Genomic DNA, 17,287 nt, shown 5'->3' on the forward strand with positions numbered 1-17,287 from the left:
CAGGGTCCAACTATCCAGGGAAGAATATGAATGTGTACATGCAACCGTTGAAGGACGAATTGCAAGAAGCCTGGGATAATGGGTTCAAGACATACGACGCCTTTAGCAAACGGAACTTCATAATGCGTGTCTGGTACATGTACTGCACACATGACTTGCCGGTGTATGCACTATTCGTTGGCTGGTGTGTGCATGGAAGGTTCCCATGCCCCACATGCAAGGGAGCTCTTCAAATTCGTTGGCTTCAGACCAGTCGCAAGTTTTCTTGCTTCGACTTGCATAGATAGTTCCTGGATCCTCGCCATAACTTCAGGAAAGACAAGCAGAAATTCATCAAAGGTAGAGTTGTCAAAAACTCTGCACCACCTCCGCTGATAGGCCAAGAGACCCTGGATCAGTTAAACGCTCTCGAGCCAAATCCAGAGCGTCCAGGGTATTTCAAGGGGTATAATTCGGAACACGCCTGGACTCACAAGACATGCTTGTGGGATCTGCCTTACTTCAAAGACCTCCTTTGCCCACAGAACATCAACGTGATGCACACTGAGAAGAATATCGCCGAGGCACTTTTTGGTACATCGTTCAGCATAGATGGGAAGTCAAAGGATAATACTAAGGCTAGAGTTGATCAGGAGGAACTATGTCATAGACTATTACAAAACATCTCTTAATGCAAAAGAACATCACATTATATTGTCCCTTATGATAGCAACCTTTATTATGCAGTCCGTCGCATTTATTACTTTGCCATCACAAGTACGTGCAACGCTTAATTTCTCATACACTAAATGATCAAACACTTTTATAATTTATTTTTATTGCCTTATTGCATCAATGACAACTTCCTTGAAGGATCTTACTCAATCCATAGTTAGGTGTGGTGGACTCTCAAAACAACAGTTTGGGTTTGGGGTTTTGGATGCGCAAGTAGTATCTCTACTTAGTGCGGATTTTTGGCTAGCAAAGATATTGAGCAAGCACCACATGTGGAAGGATCTATGACAATATAACTTCTATGTGAATATGAACAAACATAACTCATTATGTTGTCTTCCTTGTCCAACGTCAATAGTTTGGCATAAGATATTTAGTGGGGGCTCACAATCATAAAAGATGTCCAAGATAGTGTATTTGCATGTGAATCTTCTCTTCCCTTATTAATTCTTTCATGAATTGCATCATTGACCAATGCTATGTTTGTCAATTTCCAACAAATTTTACCACTTATAATTTTCCTTATGTGATGTCATTACTTACGATAAGATTAGCATATGATCTTTTTCATTATTTTATTTTATTTTCATGGAAACAGAAAAGTAAAGAAGCAAAAACTCAAACTAAACTTCATTATATAACTCTTACTCGATTACATAGGTAGATGGATCACAAAACTAGCACTCGAAAATAGATCATAGTAATTTTGTATTCAACTAAAACATGAAATAACTAAAGATCGAACTAAGATAGGTAAAGGTAATAGAGGTGATGGTGATACGATACCGGGGCACCTCCCCCAAGCTTGGCACAAGCCAAGGGGAGTGCCCATACCCGTTTACTCAAGTCTCCTTTGGTGATGAAGAAGAAGGTGGTGGTGATGAGGTAGTAGCGAGCTTATCCTCCGGCTTCCATGGTAGCGGTTCACCATCATAAGAGGAAGCACGTGTAACATCCCAAAATTCTAAATTTTGGAATGTTATGATAAATAGATAGATTTGATTGATTGTTTGATTGATTGTGTGAAATTGAGTGAAATTCGAAACCTTTTTGAAAGTTAAATGAGAGGGAATAAAAGGACTTTCCCAAACTTTCATTTTGCATTTATGATCTTCATGAATTCAAATTCTTTTCAAACACAAAACCCTGGAGAGAAGATGACATGACTTCTTCCATTTATTTAAATGATGAGGGGTGTTGAAAATAATTGAATTTCATTTGGAAAATATTTCCAATTCTGAAACTTTATGCAACTCAATGATTTTCACGAGCGAAGATAAAATGACTTCTTCAAATTATATGAAATATGAGTTGGGAGTTTCAAAGAATTAAATTCAATGTTCTTTTGAATTTATTTTCAATTTGGAGTTATTTGAGTTTTATTCAAATTATTTTTCTCCAAAAATAAAATATATGGAAATTAGGGTAACATGATTCCCTACAATAGAAAATTGGAGAAAAATTAATTAGAAATCATTTTTGTATTTTAAAAATGATTTTTGTTGGATTTTAATAAACCAGTAGCACTCTTTGATTTATCTGAATTTGTGTGGATTTTATTTGAAGTTATAAAAATGTTCATGTCGTAGAGAATCTTTTTCTGAAAATTTCGATATATTATATGCCTATATAATATTTTATTTATTTTGATTTTATTATTTTGTCTGTCTGAGAAAATGTTAAAAAAAATCTCTCTCCGTCAACGACTGGGCCGGCCCAGCTCCCAGGCCAGGCCACGACCCAGAGCCCAGCCGCGAATGAAGCCGCTCCGCTCGGCTCGCCTGCTCGCGCCTGCGATCGACCGCCACCTCACTCAGCCACCGACAGGTGGGGCCCACCTGTCGAGTTCGTCCCCGACCTCTCGCCGGAGTCCCACACGCGCACGTTCCACCGGCCGACGCCGTGCTCAACCCGGACGCCTCCCTCGCCTTGCCCCTCGCCCAAGGCTACCCGCCTATATAAACCTCGACCCCGGCCCTGTTTTCGCCTCGAACCGCGGCCACCCTCGCCTCCGCACGCGCCACGCCCTCGCCGGAGTTAGCGGTCACCGCCCGAGATCCACGCCGTCGCCCCGCTCCAGCCCGCCACTCCCGACCGACGCCGCACACTCCATCCTCATGGCCGCGACGAGCGCCTTGACGCCCTCGTCGCTGCCGGAGACCCACCAGAGCCGCCGCCCCGTTGACGTCCGAGCCGCCGCCGCCGTCTTCCCCGTCGTCGGCGACCTCCACGCCGCGGTAACCACCGCCTCTGCCCCTCATTCGTCCGATCCGAGATCTATGGTTAGGAATAGATCTGTTCGTTTTTTTTCTTTTCCAACCGTTTTCTTTAAGTAGTGAACATCTGTTGCTTTAGTATTTGCAGCGAACGTTCGTTAGATAGATTTTTTTTCCTTTTTCTGTTAATTGCGGCTAGGGACCTATATGTGAGGATTTTCTTCACAGATTAGTCCCTGTACTTCAATTGATCATTACTTTTTACTCGTTAGTCCAAATCCAACGAAACCAATGCCAACGTCTTCATTATGATCCCCTCTATCCAGTAATCCAACTCAAACATGTTTTTGAAAAGTTTAAAATTTAAATTAGATCAGATTTGAATTCAAACTTCGTTTGATCATAACTTGAGTTTCGTAGCTCCGATTGAGTTGATTCTTTTTGCAAATCGAAGCTCTTGACCTAAACATTCTAATAAGGCCAAATTCACATAATTTTGGTACTGTTAGAAATTGTTTTATGTTGCAAGAGTTATTGACTTGGTTTTGAAGTTTTCCGAATCATCTTCTTCGTTCTTTCTGATTTCTTTGAGTGATTGCTTATGTGTGGTTACTATTGCTTGCTTACGATAGATTGACCGGAGTGTGACGAGTAGATCTATCAAGAGTTTTGAGTGTGAATCATCTTCATCAACATTGCAGGCAAGTTCACACTTTGATCATACCTTTTTCATACCCAGTTTTATGCATTAGTTTCACCCTCAAACATTGCATGAGTAGGATTGATAACATGTGGGTATTGGGAAGTAGTTGATGAGGTAGGAACCTATTGCCCTGCATTCAAACCTTGGGAGTTACTATTATGTTATGCTTACGTTGCCATGCTATGCTCGTAGACGTGGATTGGGTTTGAGAGTATTTCATGATAGATGTGAGATTGTTAATTAATGGTTCAACTTAAGGTGGCAACTTTAATACACATCTGGGTGGATTGCTAGGGGCACCCTGGGGATATACCAGTGGACTTGCCCGGACACCTGGGGAAATACCAGTGTTGTCCTAGGAGATCCCTGGGATATACCGTGTGATCATCCTACGGTCCGCCACCTAGGCTCAAAGGGATCATACGATTATTCATGCTAGAAACTTCCGTGTGCAGCCACAAGCTATTATGGGCTCTAGCATAGTTGATTAAGTCGTGTGAACTCTTACAGTGGTAGACTAGCAGATGTAGGGGTTGCAGGTGGTACGGTCTACCCATCGTAAGGTGCAAACGCTTCTGAAAGACTATGTCTCGGTCATCCGTTTCTCAAACACCATGTAGTGCGAGAAATCCAACGGAGGAGATCGAGTCTTGTGGGGAAAAGTGTGCAAACCTCTGCAGAGTGTATAAACTAATCATGATTAGCCGTGTCCCCGGTTATGGACATATTGAGTATCTAGTTCTTGGATTATCCTGTTGATCTCAACATGTTACCCTAAATTAATTTTGTTGGGTTTTAATGATGATGCTTAATTGGGATTGATAATGCTGTCAACCATTCTCAATGTTTAACAACCACCATGATAGTTAAATAAAATGTATTCCTTTGTAGTAGGGAAAATTTGGCTTTTCGCAAAAACCTTATAACCATAGAGCTTTTCCACCAGCCAAATATGCATGTAGTGATAGCCTTTATTCATCATTCTCTATGGTGTGAATTTGCCAGTACATTCAATGTACTGACCCTCTATGGCTGCAACGTCTCATGTTGCAGGATTTCTTACGACGAGTAAGTGATACGTTAGGGTTATGATTTCTACACTAAACTTTGCCGTTGGTGTTGATGGGAATCCACAACCTTGTTACTTCCGCTATTTTGGATTGAGGTAATAGTATCTTACGTTACTTATACATGTGATTTACCTCTGTTATAAATCCTCGAGTACTGTGTGTGCCAGCATGCCGATCCAGGGATGACACTTAAGCACAGAGACTTGATCCATTCGGGTCGGGTCGCTACAAGATGGTATCAGAGCACATGTTGACTGTAGGACGTGACCCTAGAAACTGGCAAGCCCATAGCAAAGTTTTTTCTCTAAAACTTTACTCTTCAAAAGGGTCTTTTACCTCTCTTCTCTTCTGAGCTTATTCAAATATTACCTTTAGTGAGACCATACCCCTTTTCCCTTTTGACCACACGAAGATTCGACTGATGAGACCACTCCAAGAAGTACAAGATATTGGACAACTAAGACCACTTCAGAATGAAGAGTAATTTCCGTGCATCTGAATAATGGAAACTACAACGGTTGAAGACCGAAGACAAGTAGAATTTGAAGGCTCTGAAGAATTCCCAGATTTGTATGACCTAGGAAGGCTACCCTTATGGAACTTGGCAGACTATGGAAGTTGTCAATACCCGAGATCAAGGTGTATCGAAGAAAGACTGAAACAAGGAGTATGAGAACTTGAAGTTTTGTCAAAGAAAACCCTAAGGCAGGAGATATCAACTATGGAATGATAGCTCATGGAATGACAAGAGCAGAAACATGGTTATCCGTGATGTCATTGCCCGCTGATGCTATTGTCACTGTGCTGAGTTAAGGATGCATTTCTTCAGAATGGATTTGATGGAAGAAGGCTGATGGAGCACCTATTAGTAAGATGAAGTTGTAACGTTAGCCGGTGTATCACCAGGATCTGGAGTAGTACATCAAGAAGTTTAAGGTGGAGGTCCATGAAGCCGTATTAGACAAGGAAGCATTCCGTGAAGAACTCATGAACCAAAAGCTGAAAGTAGCCAAGCAGGAGGAGCAAAACCTCGAGATACCAGAGATTCGTTAAGAACTGAAGGACAGCAGGATCATGGTTCATGTCAAGGATGTTGAAACCCGGAAGTTTGGAATGCAACTCCAGAAATATTAAAGGACGTCATGAGAGACTTTGCTACAACAGAGATGATCTGGCAAAAGAAGTTGAGAAAGACAAGCATGACCGGAAGAAGCCATCGGAGTCATGAACAAGGCTTGAAGAGTTTGGAGACGTTGAAGATTTATTGACCTTTAGAAGACCAAACCCCTGTTGTATACCTACGTTAGATGCGACGTTCGTGAGCTGTCATTTGTTTGATGTTTTTCCCGACGGCCACAAATAAAATCTGTCTTTTTAAAACTTTTGTTTGTATTGTGTGTATCCCTCTCCCTCTCTCCTATCTTACCCCAAACCCACATGGACCCAATAGAGGATGAATGGAGATGAGCTTGTATTTTCTGGACCGATGAGTCAGTTGGAGACAGACCGATGGATTTAGAACATGGAGGATCACATGGAGAATAACCCTATAGTCGGAAAGGATATGACCCAGCATGCTCTTCAGTGCTTTGAAAGAGGTGCTGCTACTTGGTGGAGGATGTACCAAACCATCAATGGATGGAAAGGAGTAACCACTTGGAAAGAATTTAAGTTGACTCTGCCAAAGTCTTGGCTTGTGTCCCAGAAGTTGAAGCTTTATGGAAAGGATATGAAGAAACCTTGTGCATGCAAGATTTGTGGAGAAATAGGACACACCCATAAAGAACACAAGGATGAATGCCCTAATTGTGAAGGAAGTCACCCAGTTGAAGAATGCCCAATTAGGCAGATTACTTGTTTCTTGTGTGAAGGGACTACCCACTATCCTGCTCAATGTCACATTTACCCCATGGTACAACGAACCATCCAGCAGAAGAAAGAAGTAATGAAAGGAGCCCTTATGGAAATTTTAGAAGAACCCGTGATGAAGGAAGAGATGGAGGACACACCTAAAGAAGACCCGAGTAAACCCTTCACTAAGTCTTGCTATTCATGTGGAGAAGAAGGACACATCTCCCAAAATTGTTTGAATGGGGATCTAGTAGAATTCCCGATAGAGTAAGTAGAATATGACCCCACAGGAAATAGAAGCCATGATTGGAATGGAAAAGTCCAGGAAGAGAAACCGATTGGATCCCAGGAGGAACCTGAGTCATATCACCTGTTACAGGTGCAAGGAGTCAGGGCACTACCTCAACAGTTTCCCAAAAAGGAAACCTCGAGACTTGTCAGAAGTAATACGATTTAGTTGTAATGGAGCAGGGCACTTTGCCAGAGAATGCCCTAAGGAGAAGGAAACTTGTGCTAGATAATTGAGTTTGCAACAAAAGAAATGGAGTAGTAGAAGTGAGAACATTTTCTTTTATATTGAGGTGTTGAGTTGAGACATGTAATGGAAAATCAAGAGATTGTAATCACTTGAAAATGAATAAAGTTAGCATCATTGGTACTGATATGGATTTTATGAGTTGTTACTCTATGATGAAGAATTTTGGCCATTCTGAGGATATGAGAAATATGGTCTATGGAAGATTTGTGCATTTTAAGGGTGGTAGTACCCTGTAATGGATTTCGGACAAAATGAATACGAGTTTTGTCTCGATATGTGTGATGCCCCAAGAGTATTGTAACATCCCAAATTTTCAATTTGGAATGTTATACATTAGATCATCATGCATATCATACTTTATTTTGCTTTTGGTTTTGATCCTAGAAAATCCTAAGCAACTCAAGGACCCACGGAGAGAGTTGGGGATTTCGTTATTTACATATTTGAGTTTTCTCAAATTATGTAAACAGGATCATTTGATTTTATTTATTTTATCATCAATTATTTCTATTACAAAAATATGAGAGAGGGAATAAAATGACTTTCCCAAAATATAGAAATATTGAGGATTTAATAAAAAATCAAATAAGACTTATTTCGGAGTTTTTCGGTATTTTTATTTGAATTTAGGAAAAATGCATGTTTTTCAAAGTTGTAGTTTGGGCCCAGATAAATGTTCACTTTATCGGGCTTGATTTTAGAAGCTCGGGAAAATTTATTTCGTGATTTTTGGAGTCCGTTTAGTATTTCTTTTTATTTTTCTTCCGAGCGGAATTATTTAAAAAAACGCGGAACCGACTTTGGGCCGTACTCGGCCAGGACTCCGCCTGGCCGGGGCCTTTATAAGGCGCGCCCGAGGCCCGAGCCGAGCCAGCCCACCACCGCCGCCCTAACCCTAGCGCGCCCCAGCCCCAGCCGCCGCCGCCCGAGGTTCGCCGCTGCCTCGTTTTCCATGCTGTTTTAAAAAAAATATTTGTTCGTCGTTTTTCTTTTTCATCGGATTTTTCCGCGATTATTTTCTGATCGCGATTTCTGATCCGATTTTTGTTTTAGTATAACTTTTCGCTCGTTTATCGGAATCAGGCGATTCAAGCGCCTGGAGTTTCGTCTCTAAACCCTCTTTCCGAATAATCAACTTAAACATGTTTTTACTACTGTAAAATTTGACTTAGATCCAGATTACTAGAACGAAGTTGTTTTCTTTCGCCGTTTGAATTCTTTTGCTTCGTTCGATTTGATTCTTTTTGCAAATCAGGGTTCTTAAGTTGAACTTTCTGGTTAGATCTTCTATTTGAGTTTTGCCTGTGCATTAGATCAGTACTTATTGTATGCTTGTTTGTTTGTCTGCGATAGAATACCCGGAGTGTGCCGCCTGTTACTTTGAATCTCTAGGTTTCGCGGATCATCAGCAAGGCAAGTAACACTTTGATCATACCTTTTCTACAACCCAGTTTTAATGCATTAGATCAATCCTCACACGTTGCATGATTAGGATCTAATTAAATTGTGGGATGGGAAGTAGATGAGGTAGTACCTATTACCTGTTTATTATCAAACCTTTGGGAGTTACTTCTACGTTTGCTTATTATGCCATGCTATGCTAGTAGACGTGGATTAGGTGAGTGATATCCATGACAGATGTGAGATTGTTAATTAATGGTTTATCTAAGGTGGCAACCTAACACACATCTGGGTGGATTAAGGCACCTGGGGTTTCCAGGACTTGCCTGTTTTTCTTTTGGACCGCCACCCAAGCTCAAAGGGATCATGAGATTATTCATACTAGAAACTTCCGTGTGCAGCCACAAGCCATTATGGGCTCTGGCATAGTTGACTAAGTTGTGCGAACTCTTACAGTGGTAGACTAGCAGATGTAGGGGATGTAGGTGGTACGGTCTACCCGATCGTAAGGTGCTAGCACTTCTGAAAGACTATGTCTCGGTCATCTGTTTCTCAAACACCCTGTAGTGCGAGAAACCAAACGGAGGCGATCGAGTCTTGTGGGGAAAAGTGCGCAAACCTCTGCAGAGTGTAACAAACTAATCATGCTTAGCCGTGTCCCCGGTTATGGACATCTTGAGTATCTAGTACCTGGATTATCATGTGAATCTCAACATGTTACTCTAAATTAATTTCGTTGGGTTTTAATGATGTTACTTAATTGGGATTGAGAATGCTGTCAACCATTCTCAATGTTTAACAACCACCATGATAGTAATTAATTTATTCCTTTGAAGTAGGGAAAAATTGGCTTTACGCAAAAACTGTAACCATAGAGCTTTCCACCAGCCAAATATGCATATAGTATAGCTGTTGCATTCCATTACTTTCTATGTGTTACCTTACCAGCATATTCCATGTGCTGACCCGTTTTCGGGCTGCAACGTTAATGTTGCAGACTTTTCAGACGACGATTAAGGAGTTTTTAGGTCGTGGTTCTATACTCAATGATGCCGTTGGAGTTGATGGACTCACTTATCTTCCAAGCCTTCCGCTGTTATCGTTACTAGATGGCCTTAAGCCATATTTATTGTAATAAGTTCTCTTTTGAGACACTCGATGTAATAAGTTCTCTTTTGAGACACTCGATGTAATAAGTGTGTGATTGCTACTCTGTTATAAATCCTCTGAGTACTTTGTGGTGTCAGCATTACTGATCTAGGGATGACACCGGAGCACAGAGATCAGACTGTTTGAGGTCTGGTCGCTACAAGTATGTGGGACGAAGTTGGAGACCGTCAGTTGTTTGGACCAAATGTGATCAAGGAGTCAGAAGAGAATGTTAAGTTGATTCGAGATAGACTGAAGGTATCTCAGTCCAGGCAGAAGAGTAATGCAGACTTAAAAACGCAAGGAGGTAGTCTATGAAATTTGGAGACAGAGCATGTCTTCATGTGCCCCTATGCGAGGAGTTAAACGTATTGGAGTTAAGGGACAGTTAGCCCCGAGATTTGTAGGACCATACCAAGTTCTGGAGCATATGGGAGAAGTGGCCAACAAGTTGGAGTCACCCGAAGGACTGTCAGAAGTTCATGATGTGTTTCATGTTTCCCAGTTGAAGAAGTGCCATGCAGAGATGGCCAATATTCCCTTGTAAGGACGCTTGACGCTGGAAAGGATAATGATGTTCCACGAAGTGGAATATGGACTTCATAAGTATAAGTTTTCATCTCGGTATGAGGGATATTCCATGAGGATGAAGAGATAAATTACTATTGGATATAAAGGAGATGTGATGTTGGAAATATGGATCAAGGGAAATTCCATGATGAGTCTGTGTAATCACGTCTTAGTTGGTGCCAATAGAAGGAAGTAAGATAGTACAATTGGATGGATTTAAGAATACTATGAAGTTGGAAGTTGGAATTGATCAGTTGCCCTATGATAAGTTCAAGGACTACAAGTGAGGAGATGGGCCATAACCCACATGCCCCAGGACCTGCCCAGAAGCAAGCACACTCTTGCTGAAGGAAAAACCCTGGAGGAAGATACGACGTTTATCGATATACAATTTTATAGGAGTTTACGCAAAACCTGAGAGTTATGAAGGAACGATAGATGGTTGTTTGGCTTGCAGAATCTATGGATTTATCCGAACTTTGTTCATCGACAAGAGAAATTCTGCAATGCTTGTGAGGATGACCGAGTGTTAGTATGCGAGATTCGCTAAACTATATACATGGTAATGATTTGGGTGCGGGATGGATTGATCACCATACCGACTTACTCTTGTTATTCGCCTTGCTATATGGGATGGTAAATCTGAGTGACCTACCTATAGTAGAGAGACGGCGATATTAAACCTTGTTTAAGCCTTAGAATGGTATAGGTATTTTTCCCTTGTATAAGGCAGCTTTTGCCAACCGTAGGTTATACGGTGAGGATCAACCCAGACCCATTTCGTGCAGGAGAAACCATAAATTGTTGACCACCATGAGATATCGATTAGTTGTTTAGTACCGGCGTCAGACCCGTCAGGTAAGAAGACCCGGTCTCGGAATAACCTTACCAAGATGAAAGTACAAAAGAATTGAGGAAAAGGTTATGCCATTACTGGAAGAGCCCAGAGAAAAGAATTATACTGAAGATCTGAGAAGTCCGACCCTGTCAAGAATAAGGATGGAGTATATGAGTATTGATGGGACCGTAACAATCTTTCTAAGGGTGGTAGCACCCGAGACCCCGGAGACGATTGATGAGATTTTGAAGAGACCCCGAACCTAACCTATTTCTTTCTAGCCTCTCCGAATCTCGAGGACGAGATTCCTTTTAAGGGTGGTAGGTTTGTAACATCCCAAAATTCTAAATTTTGGAATGTTATAATAAATAGATAGATTTGATTGATTGTTTGATTGATTGTGTGAAATTGAGTGAAATTCGAAACCTTTTTGAAAGTTAAATGAGAGGGAATAAAAGGACTTTCCCAAACTTTCATTTTGCATTTATGATCTTCGTGAATTCAAATTCTTTTCAAACACAAAACCCTGAAGAGAAGATGACATGACTTCTTCCATTTATTTAAATGACGAGGGGTGTTGAAAATAATTGAATTTCATTTGGAAAATATTTCCAATTTTGAAACTTTATGCAACTCAATGATTTTCACGAGCGAAGATAAAATGACTTCTTCAAATTATATGAGATATGAGTTGGGAGTTTCAAAGAATCAAATTCAAAGTTCTTTTGAATTTAATTTCAATTTGGAGTTATTTGAGTTTTATTCAAATTATTTTTCTCCAAAAATAAAATATATGGAAATTAGGGTAACATGATTCCCTACAATAGAAAATTGGAGAAAAATTAATTTGAAATCATTTTGGTATTTTAAAAATGATTTTTGTTGGATTTTAATAAACCAGTAGCACTCTTTGATTTATCTGAATTTGTGTGGATTTGATTTCAAGTTATAAAAATGTTCATGTCATAGAGAATCTTTTTCTGAAAATTTTGATATATTATATGCCTATATAATATTTTATTTATTTTGCTTTTATTATTTTGTCTATCTGAGAAAATGTTAAAAAAATCTCTCTCCGTCGACGACTGGGCCGGCCCAGCTCCCAGGCCAGGCCACGGCCCAGAGCCCAGCTGCGCCCGAAGCCGCTCCGCTCCGCTCGCCCGCTGGCGCCTGCGATTGGCCACCGCCTCGCTCAGCCACCGACAGGTGGGGCCCACCTGTCGGGTTCGTCCCTAACCTCTCGCCGGAGTCCCGCACGCAAACGCTCCACCGGCCGACGCCATGCTCAACCCGGACGCCTCCCACGCCTTGCCCCTCGCCCAAGGCTACCCGCCTATATAAACCTCGACCCCGGCCCCGTTTTCGCCTCGAACCGCGGCCGCCCTCGCCTCCGCACGCGCCACGCCCTCATCGGAGTTAGCCGTCACCGCCGAAGATCCACGCCGTCGCCCCGCTCCACCCCGCCACTCCCGACCGACGCCGCACACTCCATCCTCATCGCCGCGCCGCGCCGAGCGCCTTGACGCCCTCGCCACTGCCGGAGACCCACCGGAGCCGCCGCCCCGTCGACGTCCGAGCCACCGCCGCCGTCTTCGCCGTTGCCGGCGACCTCCACGCCGCGGTAACCACCGCCTCTCCCACTCGTTCGTCCGATCCGAGATCTACGGTTAGGAATAGATCTGTTCGTTTTTTTTCTTTTCCAACCGTTTTCTTTAAGTAGTGAACGTCCGTTGTTTTAGTGTTTGCAGCGAACGTTTGTTAGATAGATTTTTTTTCCTTTTTCTATTAATTTCGGCCAGGGACCTATATGTGAGGATTTTCTTCACAGATTAGTCCCTGTACTTCAATTGATCATTACTTTTTACTCATTAGTCCAAATCCAACGAAACCAATGCCCACGTCTTCGTTATGATCCCCTCTATCCAGTAATCCAACTCAAACATGTTTTTGAAAAGTTTAAAATTTAAATTAGATCAGATTTGAATTCAAACTTCGTTTGATCATAACTTGAGTTTCGTAGCTCCGATTGAGTTGATTCTTTTTGCAAATCGAAGCTCTTGACCTAAGCATTCTAATAAGGCCAAATTCACATAATTTTGGTACTGTTAGAAATTGTTTTATGTTGCAAGAGTTATTGACTTGGTTTTGAAGTTTTCCGAATTGTCTTCTTCGTTCTTTCTGATTTCTTTGAGTGATTGCTTATGTGTGGTTACTATTGTTTGCTTACGATAGATTGACCGGAGTGTGACGAGTAGATCTATCAAGAGTTTTGAGTGCGAATCAGCTTCATCAACATTGCAGGCAAGTTCACACTTTGATCATACCTTTTTCATACCCAGTTTTATGCATTAGTTTCACCCTCAAACATTGCATGAGTAGGATTGATAACATGTGGGTATTGGGAAGTAGTTGATGAGGTAGGAACCTATTGCCCTGCATTCAAACCTTGGGAGTTACTATTAAGTTATGCTTACGTTGCCATGCTATGCTCATAGATGTGGATTGGGTTTGAGAGTATTTCGTGATAGATGTGAGATTGTTAATTAATGGTTCAACTTAAGGTGGCAACTTTAATACACATCTGGGTGGATTGCTAGGGGCACCCTGGGGATATACCAGTGGACTTGCCCGGACACCTGGGGAAATACCACTGTTGTCCTAGGAGATCCCGGTGATATACCGTGTGATCATCCTACGGTCTGCCACCTAGGCTCAAAGAGATCATACGATTATTCATGCTAGAAACTTCCGTGTGCAGCCACAAGCTATTATGGGCTCTAGCATAGTTGATTAAGTCGTGTGAACTCTTACAGTGGTAGACTAGTAGATGTAGGGGTTGCAGGTGGTACGGTCTACCCATCGTAAGGTGCAAACGCTTCTGAAAGACTATGTCTCGGTCATCCGTTTCTCAAACACCATGTAGTGCGAGAAATCCAACGGAGGAGATCGAGTCTTGTGGGGAAAAGTGTGCAAACCTCTGCAGAGTGTATGAACTAATCATGATTAACCGTGTCCTCGATTATGGACATATTGAGTATCTAGTTCTTGGATTATCCTGTTGATCTCAACATGTTACCCTGAATTAATTTGTTGGGTTTTAATGATGATGCTTAATTGGGATTGAGAATGCTGTCAACCATTCTCAATGTTTAACAACCACCATGATAGTTAAATAAATTTTATTCCTTTGTAGTAGGGAAAAATTGGCTTTTAGCAAAAACCTTATAACCATAGAGCTTTTCCACCAGCCAAATATGCATGTAGTGATAGACTTTATTCATCATTCTCTATGGTGTGAATTTGCCAGTACATTCAATGTACTGACCCTCTATGGCTGCAACGTCTCATGTTGCAGGATTTCTTACGACGAGTAAGTGATACGTTAGGGTTATGATTTCTACACTAAACTTTGCCGTTGGTGTTGATGGGAATCCACAACCTTGTTACTTCCCCTATTTTGGATTGAGGTAATAGTATCTTACATTACTTATACATGTGATTTACCTCTGTTATAAATCCTCGATTACTGTGTGTGTCAGCATACCGATCCAGGGATGACACTTAAGCACAGAGACTTGATCCATTTGGGTCGGGTCGCTACAGCACGAGACTCCTGAGTCCTGCAACTGGCAGCTAAACTCATACCTTCAAATCTTGCTTCATACTCGAAAACTTGATTTTAAAGATCATAGATTTGGCTCTGCAAAAAATTGTTTTGCTTGTTGAAGGGGAAGATGATGTCCTTCATAGACAGGACATCCACCTTGTGATCACGGGTGAATTTTGTAATCATGAGGTGATTGGCACTAAGTCGACGCTCCACCATCCCCTGGCACTTGAAGATCTGTTGCTCCACTGCTTCGAGCCTGGCCTCCATGCTTCCCATCTTCTTGGGGCCTTGAACATCCCGGATGTGGAGCACCCCCTCATGCATCTCAATGGCTTGAGGGTGCTTCAACACCTCCGAGAGGTACGAGTTGATGACCTTCTCGAAGAACTTGTCCTTGGAAGAGCTTGGGGTAGACATAGCAATCTAGATCTATCAAAAAAATAACATGAAACAAGAACAGAAGATTTGTCCGCGATGCGGTGGTCAAATCGTTCGAGGGTATATATAGAGATTTTTATCTTGCGAAATAAGCATATGGAAGGAAACCGGAGTCAGGAAGGTGCCCGAGGGTCCCACCACCCACCAGGGCGCGCCAGGTGGGGCAGGCGCGCCCTAGTGTCTTGTGGGCTCTTGGGTTAGCTTCCTGGTTTTTTCTTATTTTCCAATTTTTCTAATATTCCAAAACTGACAGAAAATATTTTTGCAGATTTTTCAGAGTCCTTTTACTTACCGTATCACATACCTCCTCTTTTTCAGGATACTGGAGTGTTCTAGAAGGTTTCTTTTATGTGTTCCTCTGATGTCATGGTTTGGATAATGTTAGTTTCAACATTAATAGGCGTACCTAAGATATAGTTCTTAATTCTTTGTCCATTAACCACTTTCGGGTTAGTACCTTAGGCATTATTGATCTGAATAGCTCCAGAGCGATAAACTTCTTCGATGATATATGGTCCTTCCCATTTGGAAAGAAGTTTCCCTGCAAAGAATCTAAAACAACATTTGTATAATAGAACATATTCACCAACTTTAAATTCCCGCTTTTGGATTCTTTTGTCATGCCACCTTTTTCATTTTTCTTTAAATAGTTTGCCATTTTAATAAGCTTGGATTCTCCATTCATCAAGTGAGCTAATATCAAATAACCTCTTTTCACCAGCAAGTTTGAAATCATAATTGAGTCCTTTAATTCCCAAAGTGCTTTATGTTCTAACTCAAGAGGCAAATGACAAGCTTTTCCATACACCATTTTATATGGAGACATACCCATGGGATTTTTATACGCTATTCTATAGGCACAAAGTGCATCATCTAATTTCTTAGACCAATTCTTTCGGGGCCTATTGACAGTTTTTTGTAGAATTAATTGTATTTCTCTATTGCTAAGTTCAACTTGACCACTAGATTGAGGATAATAGGGTGATGCAATTCTATGGTTAACATCATATTTAGCAAGCAACTTACGAAAAGCACCATGAATAAAGTGTGAACCACCATAAGTCATTAAATATCTAGGGACTCCAAACCTTGGGAAGATAACTTCTTTAAGCATTTTAATAGAGGTCTTATGATCGGAACTACTTGTTGGAATAGCTTCCACCCACTTAGGGACATAATCAATAGCAACCAAAATATGTGTATACCCATTAGAGGAAGGAAAAGGTCCCATATAATGAAATCCCCAAACATCAAGTGGTTTAATAACAAGTGAATAATTCATAGGCATTTCCTGATGCTTACCAATATTACCAATTCTTTGACATTCTTCACAAGATAAGACAAACTTACAGGCATCTTTGAAAGGAGTAGGCCAGTAAAAACCAGATTGTAATACCTTATGTGCAGTTCTATCTCCCGCATGGTGTCCTCAGTAGGCTTCAGAATGACATTTACGTAGGATTTGTTCCTGTTCATGCTCAGGTATACAACGTCTGATAATACCATCTACTCCTTCTTTATAAAGATGTGGGTCATCCCAAAAGTAATGTCTTAGGTCATAAAAGAATTTTTTTTCTTTTGTTGGTATGTGAAACTAGGTGGTACAAATTTAGCAACGATGTAATTAGCATAATCAGCACACCAAGGAGTATTATGGGAAACATTTATTGCAGCTAGTTGTTCATCAAGGAAGCTATCATCAATAGGTTGTGGGTCATCAAGAATATTTTCTAACCTAGACAAATTATCAGCTACGGGTTTAGCATCTTTCTTTTCCATAAGATATTTTATAGCAGCATGATCGGTGTGCACTATTACTTTGGAATCAATAATGTAGGATCTGAATTTATCATAAGCAAACACAACTGCTAAAAATTATTTTTCAGTAGGAGGCAGGCGGCTAACTCTAGCGCCCCGGCCTTCCACTTCCGGGCCGGCGACATCGCCCGCGTTGGAGGGACCAAGTGGGTCGAGGTTCTCCTGCCTGGATTCGGATTCTGGTTCCTCTGATGAGGAGGAGGCGCCGACAGTGGGCGTCAAGTTAGCACTTGAAGTGCTGGATGAAGATGCGGGAGGCGCAGCTTGGACTCCGGTGGTTCGTTGGAGGAGGAAAACTGAGGCGGAAATTGTTCAAGAATTCTGGACTGATGCGGGTTTTCCTACGCCGGCGTCTCGCTTCTGGGAGAAGC

This window comes from Triticum aestivum, chromosome 3A (assembly GCF_018294505.1).
Source record: "Triticum aestivum cultivar Chinese Spring chromosome 3A, IWGSC CS RefSeq v2.1, whole genome shotgun sequence".
NCBI lineage: Eukaryota > Viridiplantae > Streptophyta > Magnoliopsida > Poales > Poaceae > Triticum > Triticum aestivum.